Below are 24,714 nucleotides of genomic sequence, written 5' to 3'. Positions count from 1 at the left end.
ATTATTTCAAGGGTGCAGGGGTGTCTTATGGACACCCTGCTGCACCCCTGAAACTTACATGTGTGTGCATATGGCACACATACATGCCCTATGGGCATGTATGTGTGCCACATGCCACCTTCAAAATAGTGATATTTTGTTGTTTTAAAGGATTTCGCAAATTAACACGAACCTCAAGTTCGTGTTAATTTGCGAGTCCTTAACCTCAATTCGCAAAAAAAAAAAGCTTCATACATGGCATTTAAGGAATCGCACATTTGCGATTCCTTAAATGCTTATGCAAAATAAGGAATCGCAATTTTTTGCGATTCCTTATTTTGCTAATTACACATACATCTCAAAAGATGCAAAATTTCAGTTTACGATTCGTTAAGGCCGAAATTCGCAGAATTTCGGCCTTAACGAATCGCAAACTGCTTGATACATCTAGGCCTAAATCTCCCCGAAGGCCCACAGGGCAATATGTTTGCGCTTTACAAATCGGAATCTTTTTTTTATTAAGCCAGAATTCCAGAGTGAAGCTGACTTGCCATCCCAGATGGTAATTCACTTTCTGCATTTTTGATGCAAATCTTTATTGTTTTTGGTGAAGAGGCTGTTTGATGTTTACATGCTTAATTCCAAAAGATTGAAGCCCCAATATTACACCAGTAAGTTGTAAGCCTTAGGACCACAGCACTGAACTTTAAAACTAATTTCAACAGAATGATGACCAAAGAGGCGTGGGGTAAGAGATACAGTTGTGTAAGTTTGTTTTGTGTGTGCTCCACATTTACAGTCCAGTCACCTCCTCTGTTTATTGGGTAGTTAGTGGTCGCATATTTACTAAATGAATAGCTATCAACTCCTCCAGTGCACCCTGCAGGGCACTGTATACCTTTTGGGACACACTCACAAAGTTATTGTGGGAAAAGTATATTTAGATGTATGTTAATAGCCTCAAATTAAGACTGTGGGGGTGCTGATCTCACTTGCTGTACCTTTTCCTTCCGCCTCTCTGAAGGTCCCTTGAGAATCACCACGACTACTTTTTTGGGCATCACTTAAAAATACAGAACATCAGTTGTTACAGTGAAATGCACACATGCATACATGAAATCTGACCTTGTAAATCACATCTCTATTTTACATGCAGTCTTTAAGCATTTTGTGATGTACATGCCTGACTTCACTTTGAAAAAGCTTTAGACTTCTGGCCTATTGAGTTTTTAACACATTGGGCCAAGGCCAAGCAGTTTGATCTAAAGGTACATAGCATCTATTCGAAACCTTTGGGGCATATAACTTGATAGAGCAATGTAAAATTATCATTAGGGGTCATTTACCTTGCCTACATATATGGTGTAAAATGTGCCATTGCCATGGCACTGGTGACATTTTGTACTAAATAAACAAAACACATCATTGGCTTCATGTGACCCAGTGTTTAATATTCCAAGCTGCCCTGCAACTCGAAATGAGAGATCATTTGAAGCTTCAAGCCCAGTCAAGGCTGCAGGAGTCCAGATAAGGTCCCTCAAATGTCTCCCTCTTTCACTCGGTGTGCACGGATTACAAGAAAGGGTTGTGCGCTATTGGGTGAAGGGTAAGGACCCCTGGACCTGAAGTGAATGCACTGGCCCACTGTATCACAAAGTGTCCAAGATGGGATCCTGCAGGCCTGGGAATGCCTCTCCTGCTTGGGTTAAGAAGCTTTGACCAGGGCCTGAGTCAGAGCCCCGCAGCCATGGGGGTGGCAGTCCCTGGACCTGAGTTCTGCTCCCCGGGTCCCACCTGCCCAGGAAAGCTTTCGCTGCCTGCCTGGGATAAGAGGCTCTAACCAGGCCTTGGGTCAGAGCTTCAGCAGCCTGAAGTGGAAACCTCAGGCCCTGGGCTGCATTCCCTGGCCCACTGTGTCCTGGTATGGCAAGGATGATGTCCTGCAGGCCCATGAAGGTCTCTCCTGCCTGCCTGGATTAAGAATCTCCAACTGTTTCTCAGGTCAGGGGTTTGGTGGGCATGTGTGTGGAAGAGCCCAACCCTGAGCTCCTGTCCCCAGCCTACTGAACTCCAAAGTGCCTGGGACTGAGTTCGATAGGCACATGAATGCCTCCCATGCCTTCCCAGATTAAGAAGCACTGATGAGGCCCTGGGTCAGTGTTATAGTGGGGCCCTGAAGTGGAAGCCCCTGGTCTCCATTTCCCAGGCCGCCGTGATGCAAAGTGCGCGGGACAGGGTCCTACCTGCCAAGGAAAGCTTTCCTTGCCTGGGTTAAGAGGCTCTGACCAGACGCCGGGTGAAAGCAACTGACCCTGGGCTAAATTCCAAAGTCAACAGGTTCCAAAAGGTCCTAATCAGGGTCCCACCAGCCTTTTGAAAGCCTCCGCTTCCTGCTCAAATTAAGAAGCTTTGACTTGGCTCCAGATCAGATGTCTGGCGGACCCAGGGGTGAAAGCCTCTGGCACTGGGCACCGTTCCTTGGCCTGCGATGTCTCAAAGTGCTTGGGATGGAGCCCTTGCCACCCTAGGGAGGCCTCCTTTGCCTGCCCGGTTTAAGAAGCTTTGAATGGGTCACACGTCAGAGTTTTGGCAGGCTCTGGGGGGAATCCTCCAGCCCTGAGCTCCCTTTCCTGGCTTCCAATGTCACAGAGTGCCTGGAACAGGGCCTCGCAATCCGGACAGTATTCCCCTACTTGGCTGGGATAAAAACTTCTGACCGAGTCCTTGGTTTGAGCTTAGTGAGGTCCCTGACAGCCCCATGCCTTAGGTCTGAAACAGGCCATGAGAACCTGACCCTGGGAAACACTGACCCCTCCAGGATTGAGTGAAAACTGATTCAGATGACAGTGAGACCAGATGGACGTTCTTCAAACTTGGTCATTTGGTCACTGTTAGTCTGGTCATCTGGTCACACACCGCATAGAAAAAATGGGCAGCCCTGGAAGTCCAGATGAGGGCTCATTTGATTCTTCAAGCCCAGCAAGGGCTCCAGGAGGTTGGACACATTTTCTCGAATGCCCTCTCTCTGTCACTATTGGTGCACAGATTACAAGAAAGGCAGGTAGCCTTCCTCCAGATTGTTAAGGACAGGATGCTAATAACACCATTTTCATCCATTTGTTCTCCCCGGGTGCTGCATGGAGCCTGTCCAGTCAACTCTATGACCCCAGGGGCCTGGTCCACTGTTGCCTCTCAGCCCTGTCTGATGGACATTTTCTTCTGAGCCTGCCTTCCGTGAGAGCAGGCAGGGATGCAAAACTTACATCCTCATGAAGACCGGCTAACTCAAGATGGTTTAACTAGAACTGTACTCTGATTGATTGGGCACACTTGGTTCATTTAGGCATGGACTGCTTGGCCAGCCTTGGCTGTTGTTTCAAGCAGAGCTTCCACCCAGCCTGTACTGTCTCACTCGAGGGATTGCCTTTTGTGGAGATTGCTGAGCAGAGCAAAGGCCAAGTAGCCTGGTAGTTTGTGCTTGTCTGGTGGACTGACCAGAGTAGATGGGCCAGTTGATGCTAGTCCTGGATCCCACCTGGCAGCCTGGGCCTCACCCGCATTTCCATTTGCCCTTTTCCACCCAACAAATTTCCACAGCAGCTTGGAACTACCATTCCATGGGGTGTCCTTGCTGCCCAGGCCAGCACCCCAGTGTCTTGCTCAGGCTCAAACCTCTGTCCACCTCTCTCTTCCACTATCAGGGAAAAGGCTGTACCTGCCAGTGCCTGTGTGACTTCCCTGCCCCCCCAGCCCATGCAGAGAAGCAGGGGCTTCCACATCAGGCCCCAGAGAGATGTGAAGGTTGGTTCAGGACAGGAATATGATTTCTCCTCCCTTCCAGTAGGTGCAACTATGTGGTTGATCCCGACAGTTGCATATGCTTGTCTCAGAGACTAAGCCATGCACATGTAAGTACACATGACTGGTACAGTGAAGCTGCAAATGGCTCATTGAATCAGGTATGGTTCCTTTTATCAGTCTATCTATTATTTGGATAACTGTGATAATTCTTGAGTTAATACATGCCGTTAAGTGCTGACTTCCCGGGATGCATGCATTTATCAGACCAAGAACAATCCAAACTCAACTGGTCACTTTGGTGACCCTAGAAAACCTTGGGACAATCACATGTCTTTGTGACAGCTATGAGACAAATGGACACTTGCCCTATAAAGTTTAAGTGTTACTTTCTTTGCCTACCTGGGTGACCACAGGTAACGTGCAATCAGGATTAGATTGTGAAGAGGGAGCCTGAGAAACAGGTACCACATTCAAGGAATGCGGTAGGTGCAGAAATAACCACTCCTGACTCAGGGAGTGATGAAAAACAAAAAATACATGAATCTTTCAAGGCTCTGTAGCTGGATTGAGTACACTCTAAATTATTTAATGAGGATACATTGGAGAACTAGTCTGGTGCCAGCAGCTGCGATAATCCTAACTCCAATATCTTATATTAAAACTGCTGCGGTTAAAAAGCTTATAGTTGGATCTTGGGATTGAGCTGGCAGTCCGCCATGAGGATAGCTGCCACTTGCCCCAGCCCCTGCCTCTGAGAGCCCATGTGTTGCTCTTGACTGAGTATCCTGGGTTCTGAAGCAATACTTTAAAAACAATTAGAGTGTCCAAAGCAGGGCAGTCACCTGAACACTTCAGCTAAGACAAATTGAATAGGAATACGGTCATATTTTGTTGGTTTTTGGAACTGGGGCCATGATTAAAAGCGACTGGGGGGGGCAACCAAATTGTGTAACTAGAGGTGAAAACTTGAACCGGCACAAGACAAACCACAGAAAAATCATTTACCCGGAATGTTTTCACTAATCAAGAAAGAAAGTCAGAGGTTTCAAGATGACCAGATACCGTCATAGTTCAAACCATTAAAAGATGCTGACTATTGCTGCTAGCCTCATCACCTGTTAAGTAGCTTCCGTTCTGATTTACCAAAGTCTTTGGGTTCTTTGTTGAGTATGGTTACAAAGCTGAAACTTAAAAAAATTGACAGAAGGACACCACAAGGAGTGGTGCCTGTGGCTTACGTTGACTTAACATGGACACTGCTAAACTTACCTGCAGCTTGCCGAAAGACGCCACAGCTTGCCAGGCTCTACAGCCCACGCCGCCACCGCCGAGAGTCACCTTACCTGCAGATTGGACGCGCCGCCGCTCCGGGACTTCGAATCCCGGCAGCCTACGCGGCGACGCGCGTTGGTGACACCGCGAGGGTGCCAGGGGAGGCGCACAAAAGCGCCGCAGGACCGGCGGAGCTCCGGGGACACTGCTAAACTTACCTGCAGCTTGCCGAAAGACGCCACAGCTTGCCAGGCTCTACAGCCCACGCCGCCACCGCCGAGAGTCACCTTACCTGCAGATTGGACGCGCCGCCGCTCCGGGACTTCGAATCCCGGCAGCCTACGCGGCGGCGCGCGTTGGTGACACCGCGAGGGCGCCAGGGGAGGCGCACAAAAGCGCCGCAGGACCAGCTTCGCGGGACGCGAGCGGGACGCCCGGGGCGAAGCCCGGGCAAAGGGCGGGCCCTCTACGGCCCTCATCGGCACGAGGAGGCAGGGCAGGGCCAGAATCTCTGCAGGACTAACTTTCCAAGTAAGCTACATCGTTGATTATAACATTTAAAGTATTTAAAGTTGCAACTACGTTGGCTGTGAGTACATTGAAAAGTATGCCCGCGAAAACGAAGGAAGCCCCACAGAAAACACTTGATAATTATCTTGTCCAGACAGTTAGGAAAATTAACATGCAAAGGAGAGACTCTCTTGGGCTAAGTCAATCCCCAGATGTGAGAAGTTGGCCTGATAGGTAGTGTTTCCAATTCTGGAACCACTGGTTATCAGTCCAAACAAACCCCAAAGATGTCAGGTTGTAAGTCAACCTTGTAGACAAGCTATCCTAGTGGTAGCATGGACTAAGCAGCCTTAAAGGCTTAACTTAAGAGGTCGTGTTAAGCGAGCTTGTTTTACCACATACAATCCTGTAATCAAATGAAAGGACACCACACAAGTATATATTATAAAAATATATGTATTTATTTCTAAATTACTCCCCAGTACTCTTTATGAGGAAAGGGGCACAAGCGTTAAATCAAAAGCACTGTTACACATATAAAGTTGCACGTTTATGGATGAGGGCGGGTGGCCACTCAGACCATATATCAAAAAAATGGTATAAGTAACACTTTACGAACAATGGTTAGGCCTAGGGCCTAGAGATTCGCTGGGAGCAGTCAGGACAAGCAATGAAGAAGTCGGGAGTAGCCCACAGGAGACGGGTGCAACACGGAAAGTGCGGCGCGCACCAATGCACTGTCAATGGTGCGTAAAAGTCAGTTAAAGTGAATTAAAAGATACTTCCGCTGAACCTAGGAACACAAAACTTTAGACACAGACCCTAGAGGTGTGTACCAGTGTAAATACACCGGCGTTGCAAAGTTACCTCACCCACAGGCCGTGGGTGCACAGGGTCGAAGTGGCGTCGGGTTCTGTCACGCAGGTTCTGGGTGCTTGGAGCTGTTGCAGCTGCAGGCGCTGTGAAGCAGAAGTGTCCGGTGCGATCCAAGGGTGGATCGATGTAGAAAAGTACCTGAAAGCAGAGGGGACAGAGTCTGGGTCACTCAGCAGTGACCAGGGTGGAACCAGGACGGAACCAGGCAATGTCGGGCGCAATCAGGCGGTTGTTGATAGGCTTCTCTCCGCTGTCACGTGGGCTCTGGGGCATCTGCGACGTCCAGGAGCAGGTCACGATCTGTCCCACGTAGGCTCTCGCCGTCAGCACCGTCGGCTTGAAGATTGTAGCAAACAGCACTTGGCAAAAGCAATCCACGCGGAACCGGGAGATTGCTTATCACTCGAACCAGGAGGGTCAGAGTGGGTGCTCCTTTTCACAGGAGCTGGTGCAGATCTGGAGCAACCAGAAAAGCAAGTCGGATTTCAAAGTTTGTCGGCACAGGGGCCACAAGCCAGCTGGCAAGTGACCGGGCCAACGCGTCGAGCGCACACAAGCAGAAGGGCCCCACGCAGCACTCAGCGAGTGTGGAGGGGTGAGCTTTGGTGCAAGTGGAGCTCGGGGCTGGGGCTTCTCAAACCCCGGTGTACAGCTTCGAGGGTCACTCGTGGGCCGCACGGTCAGCGTCTCGTGGCCTTTTCAAGATGGCGTGCCCCACGCTTCCGGTCGCCTCCACGGGTCTCAGCTCTGCAGGGACTGTGGATCGGGCAGGTAGAAGGCAGGCAAGCTTGATCTCGTCGATCTCTGTCGCTCGAGTTCCGGCGGGAACTGCAACAAAGCAAGGGTCGAGGGCTGGATGGTGCCTGTTTGCACAGGGTGGTCACTCCTTGACCACAAGGGAGATTCTTCAGTCTTCTCACGTCGTGTAGAAAGTCGAAGGGTCCAGATTTCGTTTCTTATGTTTCTTCAGGATGATCTGAGGTCCGTTGGGACTGCTCCCCCTCTTATTCGAATCTAGGGGGTTGGACATCCTGCTAGGTCCCCTCCTATGGGTGGGACCCAGGAAGGGGGTGGTTACACCCCTCTCCTTTGATCCTGGCCGCGCTGGGACAGGGGCTGGGAGGCCCCAGAACCGGTTTGGCCGGATCCTGCAAGGGGCAGCCTTGTGCTCCCCAGGCAGTGTCTGGTTTCATTGAAACCTCCCTACTCCAATCCACTATCTCCTGTCTGGGGTGGTTTGACACCGCCCTGTGACAGGAAACTCTTTGTCCAGGCCTCCTCTGCCGGGTTTCGGTCAGCAGCAGGAGGTCAGACCCGTGTCTGTGGCAGGGGCATCCATTTTGTGGATCTGAGGCTCATTTTAAATCAACCGCGTTTCAGTAAAGTAACATGTCTTCTCCCTCTAGAAGGGTGGAATGCTATCCCCGTCGCCAGAACTGGCGAGGGGATAGTATTCCAATTCGTATGACACCTTACACGACATGTTTTGATAAAGCCAAACCAAAGTTGCTATATAACCGCGAGGATTATAATGCGCTTAAGAGTATATGGTATGGCATTATCCCGGATCAGCTTAGGGAGTTGTTCCCGACAGCTGCAGACAGGCTCAGCTCATGCCAGAGCACCATCTCACATAAAACCACGCACTCTGCCTCCAGGATTGATGAGGCCTTCCATAGGAGTGGCTTACAGGCTATATATGTGTCCAGATATAGGTTTAGATATAGGTATACTATATCTAAGCAAGGGGTGATTACACCCACTTGCCCCAGCTGAGTGATCAGCCAGTTGTGTCAATTTAAGAACCAGCCAGGGGTGGCAAAAGCTATGCTTCAGCCCCTGGTAGGCCTTGGTGGCACCTATGCCCTGGGCACCTATAGTGCATGGTACAGGGGCTGACAAGGAGTCCATTTCCAATTGTGGTATGTACCTATAGCACATGTATTAAGAATTTAGAGAGAGAACAGCAGGCTGGGGGTCTGATTAGCAGGCCCACAGCCTCAGTAAGTCGAAAACCAGTGAAGCAAAAAGCAAAAATTGGGGTGACCATAGGATAGCAGACCCTACTCTCCTACATAACCCCCCCCCCAAACGCAGGGACATTAAACTTAACCTTGACCAGATAAGTCTTCATGTTCTAAGTGGAAGTACCTGGAGAGACCATCTGCATTACCATGGTCAGTCCCTGGGCGGTGCTCCACTGTAAAGTCCATCCCCTGTAGGGAAATGGACCACCTGAGCAGTTTGGGATTTTCACCCTTCATCTGATTTAGCCACAAGAGGGGCTTATGGTCTGTCTGAATTAGGAAGTGAGTACCAAACAAGTATGGCCTCAACTTCTTCAGGGCCCAAACCACAGCAAAGGCCTCCCTCTCAATAGCTGACCAACGTTTCTCCCTGGGGGTCAGCCTTCTGCTAATAAAAGCAATGGGCTGGTCTTGACCATCTTGATTAAGTTGTGAAAGCACAGCTCCCACCCCCAACTCAGAAGCATCTGTCTGTACAATGAACTGTTTGGAGTAGTCAGGACTCTTCAGGATAGGTGCAGAGCACATGGCCTTCTTCAGGTCATCAAATGCCTTTTGACAGCTAACTGTCCACTGAACCTTTTTGGGCATCTTCTTGGATGTCAAGTCATTCAATGGTGTCACAATGGACCCATAGTTCTTTACAAATTTTCTGTAATACCCAGTCAGGCCCAAGAAGGCTCTGACTTGTGTCTGGGTAGTGGGAGGAGTCCAGTCCTGTATGGTCTGGATCTTGCTCTCCAGTGGTTGAACTTGACCCCCACCTACTAGGTGGCCCAAGTACACAACCTTGCTCTGCCCTATCTGGCACTTAGTAGCCTTGATAGTCAGGCCTGCTTTTTGCAGGGCCTCCAGAACCTTCTTCAGGTGGATCAGGTGATCCTCCCAGGTGGAGCTAAAGACAGCAATATCATCTAGATATGCTGCGCAAAAGTCATCCAACCCAGCAAGGACTTGGTTCACCAACCTTTGGAAAGTGGCAGGTGCATTCTTCAAACCAAAGGGCATTACCACAAACTGATAATGTCCACTAGGGGTAGAGAATGCTGTTTTGGCTTTTGACTCTTCAGCTAGTCTGATTTGCCAGTAGCCAGCTGTCAAATCAAATGTGCTCAGAAACTTGGCAGAAGCCAATTTATCAATGAGCTCATCTGCTCTTGGAATGGGATGAGCATCTGTCCTAGTGACAGCATTGAGACCTCTGTAGTCCACACAAAACCTCATTTCTCTCTTCCCATCTTTGGTATGAGGTTTTGGCACAAGGACCACTGGGCTAGCCCATGGGCTCTCTGATGGCTCAATCACTCCAAGCTCCAACATCTTTTGCACCTCAGCCTTTATACAATCCCTGACATGGTCAGGTTGCCTGTAGATCTTATTCTTCACAGGCAGATTGTCACCAGTATCCACCTCATGGGTGCACCAGTTAGTCTGACTGGGTGTGAGTGAAAACAATTGTCTGTGGGCCTGCAACACCTGTCTGCAGTCCACCTGTTGCTGCTCAGTGAGGCTGCCTGCCAAGGCTACTCCATCAACTGAACCATCATCAGGGTTCTGGGAAAGCAGGTCTGGGAGAGGGTCACTCTCTTCCTCCTGTTCCCCATCTGTGGCCATGAGGAGACTCATGTCCTCCCTGTCAACAAATGCTTTCAAACGATTGACATGGAGCACCCTGTGGGGGCTCCTAGGGGTGCCAAAGTCAACCAGGTAGGTGACTTCTCCCTTCTTTTCAATGATAGGGTAGGGTCCAGTCCATTGGTCCTGGAGAGCTGCTGGCCCCACTGGGTCCAACACCCACACCTTCTGCCCTGGCTGGTACTCAACCAGAACAGCCTTTTGGTCATGCCAGGCTTTCTGTAATTCCTGACTGGCCTCAAGGTTTTTGGATGCTCTCTCCATGTATTCAGCCATCCTGGAGCGGAGACCAAGTACATAATCCACAATGTCTAGTTTAGGCTTTTTGAGAGGTAACTCCCATCCTTCCTTCACCAAACTCAGTGGACCTCTTACAGGGTGGCCAAACAAAAGTTCAAAAGGGCTGTAGCCAACCCCCTTCTGTGGGACCTCTCTGTAAGCAAAGAGCAAGCAGGGTAAAAGGATGTCCCATTTCCGCCTAAGCTTCTCTGGTAACCCTTTTATCATTCCCTTTAGGGTCTTGTTGAACCTTTCCACAAGCCCATTGCACTGTGGATGGTAGGGTGTGGTAAACTTATAGTTTACTCCACACTCTTTCCACATTGCTTTTAAGTATCCAGACATGAAGTTGGTACCTCTGTCTGAAAGAACCTCCTTTGGAAAGCCCACTCTTGAGAAAACTGCAATGAGGGCTTTTGCCACCACAGGAGCTGTGGTGGTCCTCAGGGGAATTGCTTCTGGGTACCTGGTGGCATGATCCACTACCACCAGTATAAATCTGTGCCCAGATGCTGTTTGAGGATCCATGGGACCCACAATGTCTATTCCAACTCTTTCAAAGGGTACCCCCACCACAGGTAGTGGTATCAGGGGGGCCTTTGTTGTGCCACCTGACTTACCACTGGCTTGGCAAGTGACACAGGAGCGACAAAACTCCTTGACATTTTCTGACATGTGAGGCCAGTGAAAGTGTGGAACAAGCCTGTCCCAAGTCTTATTCTGGCCTAAGTGTCCTGCAAGGGGAATATCATGGGCCAAGGTAAGAAGGAAGCCCCTAAACTTCAAAGGTATAACCAACCTCCTGGTTGTGCCAGGCTTGGGGTCTCTAGCCTCTGAATAAAGGAGTCCTTCATCCCAATACACTTTATGGGTACCTTGAGCATTCCCTGCAGCCTCAGCAGCAGCTTGCTGTCTGAGGGGTTCAAGTGAAGGGCAATCTAATTGGGCCTGCCCCAGGTCTGCCCTTGAGGGTCCCCCTGTCCCCAGAAACTCAACCTGATCAGGTTCAAGCTCCTCAGAGACAGTCTCCTCTTGGACTGCAGAATCAGTTTCCTGTGAAACCTGATCCTCAACCTGGGGCAAGTGGGAAGGCACAGCCTTAACCCTCTTGCTCCTTCTCTTGGGTTGTGGTTGGTCTATTGTTTCAAGATCCACCACTGGTTCAGGAAGGCACTTCTTAGCCTGAGACCTTGTCACTGCAAGGACATGAGCTGAAATCCCTAGCATTTCTGCATGAGTCCTGTACTCCACTTCTGACCAAACTGAGCTTTCAAGATCATTGCCTAACAGACAGTCTACTGGGAGGTCTGCACTCACAACAACTTTCTTTAGGCCATCTACCCCTCCCCAGGAGAAGTTCACAACAGCCACACTATGGGAAGTAGTGGAGTTGCTTGCATTAGTCACTAGGTAACTTTCACCTAGTACAATTTGTCCAGGGTCCACAAAGCCAGGTGCCACCATTGTGACACTGGCACAAGTGTCCCTGTAGGCCTGAGCCAGTTTCTCATTAATTAAGGGAGTCTGCCTATATTTGCCCAGGTTACTGGGGCTTACTGCAGTGGGCAAAGATATGTCCACATCATATAGGAGAACTGCCTGTGTGGGGATTCTGACTAGGCCAGATTCCACCTCAGTACCCAGGGTCAACCCTACTAAACCCTTTGGCTGTGTACCACCACTGCTGACTGTACTAGGGGGTGCAGTTGCTTTAGGAGCTGCAGTGGTGGGGACTGGATTTTTCTTAGTGCATTCACTGCCCCAGTGTGAAACTGATTTGCAGGTATTACACCAAGGTTTCTTTGGGCCATCGTTCTTCTTTTTCTTGTTTCCATTTTGGGAACCCCCCTCCTTATTGCTAGTTTGGGGGCCTGAAGACTTCTGGTCCTTTTCTTTATCTTTCTGATTCCCACCCTTCTGGTCTGTTTTCTTCTGGTCACCTTGGTTCTGGTTTTTCTGCTTAATCCTTGTTCTGACCCATTTGTCTGCCTTCTTTCCCAATTCTTGGGGAGAGGTCAAATCAGAGTCAACAAGGTATTGATGCAACAGCTGGTTCTGACAGTTATTAAGGATCTGTTCTCTCATCATAAGATTGTACAATCCTGTATAGTCTGAAACTTTACTTCCCTGCAGCCAACCCTCCAGAGCCTTAGTGGCACAATCTACAAAATCAGTCCAGTCCTGAGTCTGTGCTTTTTGGGTGTCTCTGAACAACAACCTGTATTGCTCAGTGGTTAGGCCAAACCCTTCAATAAGAGCACTCTTCAGAACAGAGTAGTTTTTGGCATCCTCAGGTCTAACAGTGAGGAGCCTGTCCCTCCCTTTCTCAGAAAAGGAGTACCATAAAATTGCTGCCCACTGATCCTCAGGGACCTGCTGTACCATGCAGGCCCTCTCAAGAGCAGTCATCCATTTGTGGATATCATCCCCTTCCTTGTAGGGGGGCACAATTTTTGTCAGGTTTCTATTGTCATAGGCCCTGTCTTTTTCTTTAGGAACTTTGCTGCCACCAGTGGCATCTAAGCCACTTATTTTCTGTTCCCTAGCCAAGGTAAGTTTAGCTTGAGCTAAGGTCAGTTTAGCTTGAGCCAGAGCTACCTCCTCCCTCTCTATCTGGAGTTGGACAGCCCTCATCCTGGCCCTATGCTCTTTTCTCTGGGAGGAAGTCATTCCTCTTTGAGATTCTCTGGAGGCACTAGAAAGGTGAGAGTCCCTTGACAGAGATCTCTCCCTTCTATTACCTGGGAGAATTTGGTTATGAGATCTGGAGTGGTGCTGGCCCTCTCCATTCCCATGTAGGTCCAAGTTGGCCTGGTTAAGCCTGGCAACCTGTACCTGGTTTCCCTGCTGATCCTGATCTTCAGGCTCTTCTACATCAGAGCCTTCCTCTTCCTCTTCCTCCTCCTCTTCTTCTGGAAGATTCTCATTCTCAGGGGAGTTTATCCCTTCCTCTGTTTCTAAGGGAGTCTGACTCACCTCGTCTAGGTCATCCTTTTCTAGGAGAGCTATTAGGGAAGGAATGGTAGGGCCTCTGCCCTTTTTTAGCCCCCTGGCTGTGCACAAGGCACCCAGGTCTTTGTGGCTAAGGTTGTCATATCTGGATGTTGTCCCTATAGGATCAACTTCTACAGGAGCAGAGCCTGAGGCTCTACCTGTATCAGACATGACTGCTAGTGAGGTGTAAGTGGTGCACTTACCTACACTAAGTGGTTTCCTACTGTACCTTGCTAGTGAGTTGTAGTCAGGGTGTGCTAATCCCTTTAATCTACAACTACTAAGTTCAGTAGAACTTAATATGCTAAGCTTTTGATTTATATGTACCTAGAGGTACTTGATGTGATCTTTCAATTTGATAAAGATTGTAATGGTAAAACAAACAGCAAGCTCAAATCCGCACCGCTGCACACCAATGTGAGAAGTTGGCCTGATAGGTAGTGTTTCCAATTCTGGAACCACTGGTTATCAGTCCAAACAAACCCCAAAGATGTCAGGTTGTAAGTCAACCTTGTAGACAAGCTATCCTAGTGGTAGCATGGACTAAGCAGCCTTAAAGGCTTAACTTAAGAGGTCGTGTTAAGCGAGCTTGTTTTACCACATACAATCCTGTAATCAAATGAAAGGACACCACACAAGTATATATTATAAAAATATATGTATTTATTTCTAAATTACTCCCCAGTACTCTTTATGAGGAAAGGGGCACAAGCGTTAAATCAAAAGCACTGTTACACATATAAAGTTGCACGTTTATGGATGAGGGCGGGTGGCCACTCAGACCATATATCAAAAAAATGGTATAAGTAACACTTTACGAACAATGGTTAGGCCTAGGGCCTAGAGATTCGCTGGGAGCAGTCAGGACAAGCAATGAAGAAGTCGGGAGTAGCCCACAGGAGACGGGTGCAACACGGAAAGTGCGGCGCGCACCAATGCACTGTCAATGGTGCGTAAAAGTCAGTTAAAGTGAATTAAAAGATACTTCCGCTGAACCTAGGAACACAAAACTTTAGACACAGACCCTAGAGGTGTGTACCAGTGTAAATACACCGGCGTTGCAAAGTTACCTCACCCACAGGCCGTGGGTGCACAGGGTCGAAGTGGCGTCGGGTTCTGTCACGCAGGTTCTGGGTGCTTGGAGCTGTTGCAGCTGCAGGCGCTGTGAAGCAGAAGTGTCCGGTGCGATCCAAGGGTGGATCGATGTAGAAAAGTACCTGAAAGCAGAGGGGACAGAGTCTGGGTCACTCAGCAGTGACCAGGGTGGAACCAGGACGGAACCAGGCAATGTCGGGCGCAATCAGGCGGTTGTCGATAGGCTTCTCTCCGCTGTCACGTGGGCTCTGGGGCATCTGCGACGTCCAGGAGCAGGTCACGATCTGTCCCACGTAGGCTCTCGCCGTCAGCACCGTCGGCTTGAAGATTGTAGCAAACAGCACTTGGCAAAAGCAATCCACGCGGAACCGGGAGATTGCTTATCACTCGAACCAGGAGGGTCAGAGTGGGTGCTCCTTTTCACAGGAGCTGGTGCAGATCTGGAGCAACCAGAAAAGCAAGTCGGATTTCAAAGTTTGTCGGCACAGGGGCCACAAGCCAGCTGGCAAGTGACCGGGCCAACGCGTCGAGCGCACACAAGCAGAAGGGCCCCACGCAGCACTCAGCGAGTGTGGAGGGGTGAGCTTTGGTGCAAGTGGAGCTCGGGGCTGGGGCTTCTCAAACCCCGGTGTACAGCTTCGAGGGTCACTCGTGGGCCGCACGGTCAGCGTCTCGTGGCCTTTTCAAGATGGCGTGCCCCACGCTTCTGGTCGCCTCCACGGGTCTCAGCTCTGCAGGGACTGTGGATCGGGCAGGTAGAAGGCAGGCAAGCTTGATCTCGTCGATCTCTGTCGCTCGAGTTCCGGCGGGAACTGCAACAAAGCAAGGGTCGAGGGCTGGATGGTGCCTGTTTGCACAGGGTGGTCACTCCTTGACCACAAGGGAGATTCTTCAGTCTTCTCACGTCGTGTAGAAAGTCGAAGGGTCCAGATTTCGTTTCTTATGTTTCTTCAGGATGATCTGAGGTCCGTTGGGACTGCTCCCCCTCTTATTCGAATCTAGGGGGTTGGACATCCTGCTAGGTCCCCTCCTATGGGTGGGACCCAGGAAGGGGGTGGTTACACCCCTCTCCTTTGATCCTGGCCGCGCTGGGACAGGGGCTGGGAGGCCCCAGAACCGGTTTGGCCGGATCCTGCAAGGGGCAGCCTTGTGCTCCCCAGGCAGTGTCTGGTTTCATTGAAACCTCCCTACTCCAATCCACTATCTCCTGTCTGGGGTGGTTTGACACCGCCCTGTGACAGGAAACTCTTTGTCGAGGCCTCCTCTGCCGGGTTTCGGTCAGCAGCAGGAGGTCAGACCCGTGTCTGTGGCAGGGGCATCCATTTTGTGGATCTGAGGCTCATTTTAAATCAACCGCGTTTCAGTAAAGTAACATGTCTTCTCCCTCTAGAAGGGTGGAATGCTATCCCCGTCGCCAGAACTGGCGAGGGGATAGTATTCCAATTCGTATGACACCTTACACGACATGTTTTGATAAAGCCAAACCAAAGTTGCTATATAACCGCGAGGATTATAATGCGCTTAAGAGTATATGGTATGGCATTATCCCGGATCAGCTTAGGGAGTTGTTCCCGACAGCTGCAGACAGGCTCAGCTCATGCCAGAGCACCATCTCACATAAAACCACGCACTCTGCCTCCAGGATTGATGAGGCCTTCCATAGGAGTGGCTTACAGGCTATATATGTGTCCAGATATAGGTTTAGATATAGGTATACTATATCTAAGCAAGGGGTGATTACACCCACTTGCCCCAGCTGAGTGATCAGCCAGTTGTGTCAATTTAAGAACCAGCCAGGGGTGGCAAAAGCTATGCTTCAGCCCCTGGTAGGCCTTGGTGGCACCTATGCCCTGGGCACCTATAGTGCATGGTACAGGGGCTGACAAGGAGTCCATTTCCAATTGTGGTATGTACCTATAGCACATGTATTAAGAATTTAGAGAGAGAACAGCAGGCTGGGGGTCTGATTAGCAGGCCCACAGCCTCAGTAAGTCGAAAACCAGTGAAGCAAAAAGCAAAAATTGGGGTGACCATAGGATAGCAGACCCTACTCTCCTACACCAGACCTTCGCTGTTTGTCACCTACTGTTTCCACTATGATTGATGACACTATCCTGCAGGAAATTACTCAGGAAAATGTGATTGGCAGCCCTACTCTCCCAGACTTAAGTAGCGCACCGGATAATGCAGTTATGGCCATTGAGAGCCCTAACATACAGGTCGAGGGTGGTATTGATACTGACACTGACTCTGACCAAGGGAGACAAGCACAAGCAACACCCAAGGAGATGACACCAAAAGGGCGCGTAACAAGACCAAGACGCTTATGTACTAAGAATCCTCCAAGGTTGAGTGGCCCGCGTATAGGAACAAGAAAGAAAAGGGTCACCACTCCAAAGACTGAACAAGCAAACGTCGTGGAGGACTATCAGGGTCATATCTCCGAGGATGCTTTTTTCGAAAGGATCTCTGACTTTCTTGAACAAAAAATCAATGCCATCGTGAAACCCTTAATATCTAAATTAGACAAATTGCACGCAGAGGTTAAGAGTTTGGGTGGCTCAAGTATTAAGGTAGCAGATGGGGTGGAAAATATCACCAAGATAGTCACTAATCTGCCCAATAACAGAGGGGGAGATGTGATTAATGAAGTCTTTCGTGATAATGAAGGGACTCAGTTACCTGTTGAAAATCTATTGCCCCAGCCATTAATACCTTTGTCTTCCACCACTGAGGGCCCTCCTTTAGTTACCATTCCAACAGAAGATCCTCCTTCTGCTGGACCACCCCCAGCAACTACCCATACTACGGTCCCCCTCCAATTTTTAGTTGAGGCCACCCCTGTGGTCCTGGTGCTTGCAAATGTACCCCCTTTGGAAGGGGGAACAGTTGAAAGCCCTACCTCCCTTACAAGCAAGGCTCTGCACTGGCTAACCAACAACATGTGGTTAGCCCCAGGGGGGAAACATCATCTGGCAAATGTCATTAAGTCAGCGACCAGGGTCCCTTGGCTGGGAAACCGGCCGAAAAAGTTTAAGGGGGACTGTGTGGCAGTGACCCTCTCAAATCAAGATGTTCTCCCTATCATACTGGCCAATCTATTCCCCCCCAACGCAGAAAAGGCACTGTTGTTCCTCTAACCCTAAAGTTTTTTTATGGGGAGCAACAAAATGTCACGTACCCAAGGACTCCAGCGTTGGGGTGGGATAGACCGTGGGATAGACCCTGGGATTTTAATCCCAGACGGGGGCAGGACACAAGGCATAATTCTGTAGCCCAATATCCCCTTTTATCACAGCATAACTCTTTTGTTGAACCTCTTCAGTTATTTAATCGCTATGCCCCATTGTCCTTCCTGGACCAGAATGACTGACTCGCTCCCATAGAAGATACCAATAATGAGGGTTTTTCCCCTGCTTCTTCTGTCCCAGTACTTCCACATCTAAAAACTAAAAGTAACAGGGCGTGTAGTATCTTGAGCTGGAACGTCGCTAGTATTACCTCCAAAATTAGTAATGAGAACTGGCTGGAAATGGTTAGATCATATGACATTCTTGTATTCCAGGAGACTTGGGAAACGTCCGACGGATTTGCGCTAGACGGCTTTTCCCACTTCTCTGTACCTGCTGTTTCTAGCACATCTGGAAGGGCAAAAGGAGGCCTGGCTATATATATCTCCCTGAATCTTCAGGGGAAGCCAAGACAAATTAATTCTAACTCAGTAAACATACTAGCGGTTGAATTAACTACACCTAAATCACACCCTATTTTGTTAGTTAATTTTTATAATTCTCCTGTCAGTCATTTGCTCAACGAGCATTTGGTAACCTTAGAGGATTTCTTGTCTACCCATAGCGAGAATAGTGCTTACAGTTTTGATGTGATTCTCATGGGAGATTATAATATTCATCCATGTAACATGGATTGCCGTGAGGAATATGAAGATTTCCCCCCTCATCTTTGTATTCCGCACTTTGAACACTCATCGCGTGGGGAAGCACTGGAATCACTCCTAGCAACTTTTAACCTTTATGAATTTTCTAGCAGTAATAGAGACTCGAGGCTACCGACATTTGTGGGTAACAACTCTGGCACAATAGTAGATTATATCTTTTTGTCACCTAGTATTTTGTCTGAGGTCTCAACCTATAAGGTAGTAACCTCAGTCTTCAGTGATCATAACCCAGTAATTTTAGAGATTTTATCACAGGGAGTTTTTGGAAAAAGAGAGGCTCCAGCCTTATGTGCAACTAACCTAGTCCTGGGAGATCAGAACCGTAGGTTGAAGTGGGATCAAGTTACCCCGATCACCTTCATACAGGACACTTTGTCCAACGTTGAGGGTGAGGTTGCAATCTGCCTGGACAATAATAATCCGCCTACTACTATGATAGAGGCATTTAATATTATCTGTACCCAGGTTGATCTAGATCTGACAGTAAGGAATAAGGCCCGGACATGTAGAGGCAAAAAATGGTTTAACACAGATTGTTCAAAGGCCCACTCAACTCTCTTAATAAAGGCTCTAAAAGCTGAGCCAAGAGACAAAGCACAGATAGCGTTGCTAAGGAAAATTTATAACAACGCTATCAGAAAGAGAAAATCAGAGATTAAACAGGAGGCCTGGAACGATCTGTTGTCGCCCGACATACAGAGAGATAGCTCTAAATTTTGGGCGATAATAAATCACCCCTTCTTTGTCGATCAGGATAAACCGAGAGCAGATTGCACCATACCGGATGACCAGTGGGTCACACACTTCAGTAATATCTACAGTTGTCCTGATAATACCTCAGGCTGTGGATTACTATCCACACAAGCAGCCACTCCCATTTCCCCTTTTAGTATAGAAGAGGTAAAAAAAGCTATCAGCGACACACATTCTAAAAAAGCTCCGGGCCCCGATGGGGTTCCCGCTGACTTTTTTAAGACTGCCCCTGAATTAAGCGCCAAAATTCTTACCAACATTTTTAATGCCACAAGAGATTTAGTTTTTCCTATTAGCTGGTCAAAGTCTACCATTATACCTATCTTTAAAAAGGGACAAAGAACAGACCCAGCCTGTTATAGGCCAATCTCCCTAATCGATTCAAGTGTCAAGATTTTGGGAAGAGTCCTCTTAGGAAGACTGACACAGCTTTTAGAAGGAAAGGGCTTTAGAGCCAAAAGGGGAACTCTAGACCAGTGCTTGAATTTAGAACTGATCATAAGTAAATATGTGGCTGCCAAGGGGGGCTCTCTGTACATGGCCTTTATGGACCTTTCCTCAGCTTTTGACCTAGTTAACAGGGCTAAGCTGTGGGGGGTCCTTTTGGCCATGGGCTTTGACGCCCCACTGGTGGGATACCTGGCAGAGTTACATAGAGACCTCAAGACGTCAGTCAGAGTGACCAGGGAAGGAAGATGCACCTGCCACTTTGATTCAGGGAGAGGGGTTAGGCAGGGATGTATCCTTGCACCCCTTCTCTTTACACTTTACATAAATGGCCTTGAGGCAGTTTTGGCTGCGTCCCATACGGACATTCCGCGTGCAGGAGAAACAAAGATACCTGTCCTCCTGTACGCGGACGACGCCGTCCTTTTAGCACGCTCTGGAGTGGCACTGAATAAACTACTCTCTGCTTTTGGGGATTTCATGTCCTCACTGGACATGAAAACAAATGTAGAAAAATCCCACGTAATGATAGCAGGAGCCGCAGGCAGGAAAAGAAAGACTAAAACCTTCTTTTGTTCAGGGAAGGAGGTCAGGAGAGTTCCATCTTTTCCCTACCTAGGCGTGATCTTTGATGAAAAAGGCAAGTGGGGTCCCCAGCTTTTGGCCAAAAGCAACGCAGTAGCTAGAGCGGCTGCTGGGCTGCTCGGCTTCGCTAAAAAGCTTGGTGCTCGCCCCATGGAAAGCATTATAAAGGTCTATAAATCCAAATGCTTATCGGTTGCCCAATACGGCTCTGTTATCTGGGGGTACACAAATCATGAGTATGATCAAATTCAGAAAACAGAAAATAAATTTCTCAGAACCCTGCTTTCTGTCCCCCAGTCAATTTCTACATACATAACACACACAGAGCTCGGCCTGGGCTACATTACCGATATTTTAAAGGCAGCCCCAGTCATTGGTTGGTTGAAAGTGTGGCTCAATCAGGAGCTCACTCTAAACCATCACATTCTTAAAGATTGTTTAACCCTGGATAATGTTTATAACATCCCTTGGTTAAAATATGTCAAGACGCAGTTATCTCTAGTTGGTCGATCGGAACTTTTTTCCTCTCCACATCTGATAAATCTAGAAGACGTAAAGACAGTCAAAAATCTTCTGATTGAGCGTTATGTCCTGGAGCAGGAAGCCACAGAGTTGAACAAATATACTGTTAGGAAACATTGCACAATAATATCTGTCTTAGGTATGGAACCATATCTCTTTTCGGTACACAAACCATACCATCGTTTCCTCCTAACAAGATTTCGTCTTGACTTAATTCCTTTTATTCTGGGCAACTTTAAAAAGTGGTCTAGACCTGAAAATGCTGATCCGTGTGATTGTGACCATTTCTCTATTCAAGACACGACGCACTTTATTCTGTTCTGTGGCCATTACAAAGAGAGTAGGAAAAAATTCTTGCTGCCTATACTGTGCAATATGGGTTTTACACAGGTAAAACCAGCTATGCTATTTCTACAACTTTTACCTAATTTAAAAGTGGCATTTCATGTTGCTAGTTTTTTGGTTGCTGCTGCACGTATAAATAAGTATCGTTTTAGCACTAGGCACTCTGTCCCTGAATAACGATTACCTTTTATATTTTATTGATTTCTACATTTTGTAAGATTATGGTAATATTTTATTCTTGTATAATGTGTGTTTTTAGGGTTTTTTATACATTTTTATAAATTTTACAAATTTTACAAATGTTATAAATTTTCTGATATGTATTACTATGTGTCATGATGAAATGTTACCGTGTATTGCTCGTTCTTCTTTTATGATTTTAATTAATCGAATAAAGAAATCTTGACTGACTGATCTTGACTCAACATGGGAAACTTCACCCTACCTGGACATGGAAAGGATTAACAGAACAATAGCTCTTTCTTGATTCTGTGGGTGGCAGTGCATGGCTGTTCCTAGTTGGTTGAGCAATTTGTTTGGCTAATTCTGATAACGAACGAGACCCCTCAATTCTAACTAGTTATGTGACCCCTAATGGTTGGCAAGCAACTTCTTAGAGGGGCAAATGGAATTCGGCCGTACAAAATTGAGCAAAAATAGGTCTGTGATGCCCTTAGATGCATGTGTGCTATAGTAAATAGATCAGTTTATGTCTACCTTTTGCTGACAGGTGTGAGTAACCCACTGAACCCCTTTCCTAATATCGATTGGGGATTGCAATTATTTATCATGAAAGAGGACGTCCCAGTGCGTGTGGGTCATAAGCTTGTGTTGATTAAGTTCCTTTCCTTTGTACCATTCTCTTCTACCTATTGGATGATAAATTGCTGTGGTCCATCCAGCCTGCACTGAGGATTCAATACAGAGGGAAGGTCGGTCACCCAAAAGGGGATCGCCTCCACAGTACTGCTGCCTGGGTGTACCAATGTTGGTTACCAAACTGGCTCGTCTTGAAAAACTGACCAAGGTGTCTAACACATGCATTAGTCAAAGGGACAATTGAAACTGTGCAGCACAATGAAGGCAAGGGGGAGGGCTTGCCCACTGACGTGGGATCCTGACATGCACGGATGCACCACTGGCATGTCTCACCCACTCTGTTGGGGATTTGGAACATGAGCATCTATGACAGGACCCGACAGATGATTAACTATTCTTAAGAAAGGCTCAGCCAGAGAAAACTCTTGTAGAGGTCCGTACTTGTCCTGACATGCAAATCGTTAGTCCAACTTGGGGAGATGGGCAAAAGACTAACCCCGGCGGGTAACTACGCTCCACCAGCATAGTTTATGTAGTTTTGCCTACTCCGCGTTCCGTTGCGAACGCGGAGTTTAGGCAAAACTCCAACTCCATGGAGGAGATTAGTTAGCCAGCCCCTTCACCCTCCCAAAGTGATTATAAAGTAATTAAAAAGGCACTTACCTGCCGTGGCTGCCTCCTCACCATGGCCACTCTCCTTCCTCCTCCTCGCCGTCCTTCTTCACTGAGAACTCCTACGTTACACATCTCCGACATAGGACGGCAAAGGTGAACGCAAATAAACAAATATCTGCCGTTGTATGTCGGACTCCACTAAAACCCCCACCCCGCCCACCCCACCCCACCTCACCGCCCTACAGCGTTACCTCTGCGAGCTGCCAATAAGAACCCTGACTGCTTTCTTTTCCTGAGGTTGCCTTCAGGACCTCTGAGGAGGGTAGCAGTAGCAGTTTCAGGGGTATTAATGGGAAAACCAGGGGTGGTGAAACTAGCGCCCCCTGAACTGAGTCAACATTTAACTACAACTTGTCCTTGCTGCTGATGGAAAACTACACAAGGGCAACTGCAGATGAAGCATTGCACGTGCACCAGAACCAGGACAGGCATTCAACTCGGTAAACATGACAAACTTACCCCTCTGCCAAACTAATGGCAGGTTGTCTAAGCTCATGGTAGCAGATGCAAATATTGTGTTAGACATATGAGGTTGGATTAAATAGAATGTACATGTGCAATTTTACGGCATTGTTTCTGTGTTACATCAATTGCATTGGAATGATAATAGGATCAATAAGTATAAGTTTACGATTCTTAAATCCACATCTATGTACCTTGGCAGTATATTTATTTACAAGGAGCATCAAGAATAGTACATCTATACTAAAGCATTATAGCCCGCTGCAGAGGGGAATACCAATTCAGCAAAGTCCTAAACCCAAGTTATGGGCAGGGGAGGTCTATAACAAGGGAGAACTCCTTTAAGTACCTGTATAACCCAAGGCAGAAAAGCTATAATGCTTTTATAACATTCTACCTACTCAAGCACAATTTCGAAATTAAAAAGGTAGGAGCGTAAAGACAAGTAAAGTTTTTGGGACCCCCTCTGAAGGAATTACTTTCAGGCCAGGGAGAAGAGGGGAAAGAACAACAAATACAATAGAAAAAATCTCCCTTGTGACCTCTTAATTTTTCAGGGTAAAACCTCCAATTATATGGGATTAATCATACTACAATAACAATTTTTTTTTACTTTCTCATTTTTTTATTTTAACTTATTATTTCATTCAGCATTTCTTTTTCATCATTATTTCTCGTTTAAAAAGAGTTATCTCACCACAAAGTGCATTATTCTCGTCAGAAACTCATAATACAAAATCCATTAATTCTATGCCAATCTACATACTTATAACCATATCCCCAGGTTGAGAACTGTACCAAACACAACACTCTTTCACACTCATACTCATTCACAACTTCATATATCCGGACTTAATAACACGTTTTGTTGATGTTCTGTCTATTGCCCAATATATAACCACTCCAGTCAGTGGGATTTTACAAGGACTTGGTCAACACGTTTCGGTGGAAGTTAACAGCGATGGAAACCACCTTCATCAGGACCCGCCAGATATGTCAATCAACGTTCTCTATAGCCTGGAGTTACCAAAAAGAATATGTATGAGAAAATCCACATTACATTTTATGCCCATAATACAAATTAAAAAGACATTGCTTGGACCGATTAACAACTATAACAGTCATACACACATCATCCCTTTTTGTGTCACCTTATAGCCCAAAAAGTACAAGTGATTTCTATTTGTCAAGGCAGAAAAAGCGCAGATTCTACGGTTTCAATCTGCCTACATTTACTACGGACAAAAAAGATTTGTCTATCCCCTTTGAAATATCTGGGTGTTTAGAAGATCTACCACCTTGCAATTTTACTTCTCATCCTATATCCTATGGTTTACATCCTGTTTATCATATTAGGGAGTTGGCACATAGAAACTTACACTTAATTATATCTTCAATTTTGCATTTTCACAGATCACTTGAGATATCTAGTAATGCAGTGTCCACGGGTTAGCTACCTATAGAATAAAGTGAGGAGATTCTATCAACTATTCTGCATCAAGATCAGTTGTTTATTTTCAAAGCCCAAACTTCCAGCCTTGTTACCTTACGATATCTTTGTAAAAGTAGTATGGGGATTTCAATCCTATTTTGGTGTGGCCAACGTGGCTTTTTCAAAATTCGCACTGTAAGAAAAAAGCGGGCAACAGATCCAAAACCTATTTCTCTTGGGGGAGCATTATT

This window comes from Lissotriton vulgaris, chromosome 9 (genome assembly GCF_964263255.1).
Source record: "Lissotriton vulgaris chromosome 9, aLisVul1.2, whole genome shotgun sequence".
Taxonomy (NCBI): Eukaryota; Metazoa; Chordata; class Amphibia; order Caudata; family Salamandridae; genus Lissotriton; species Lissotriton vulgaris.
Note: the sequence above shows the minus strand (reverse complement) of the source record.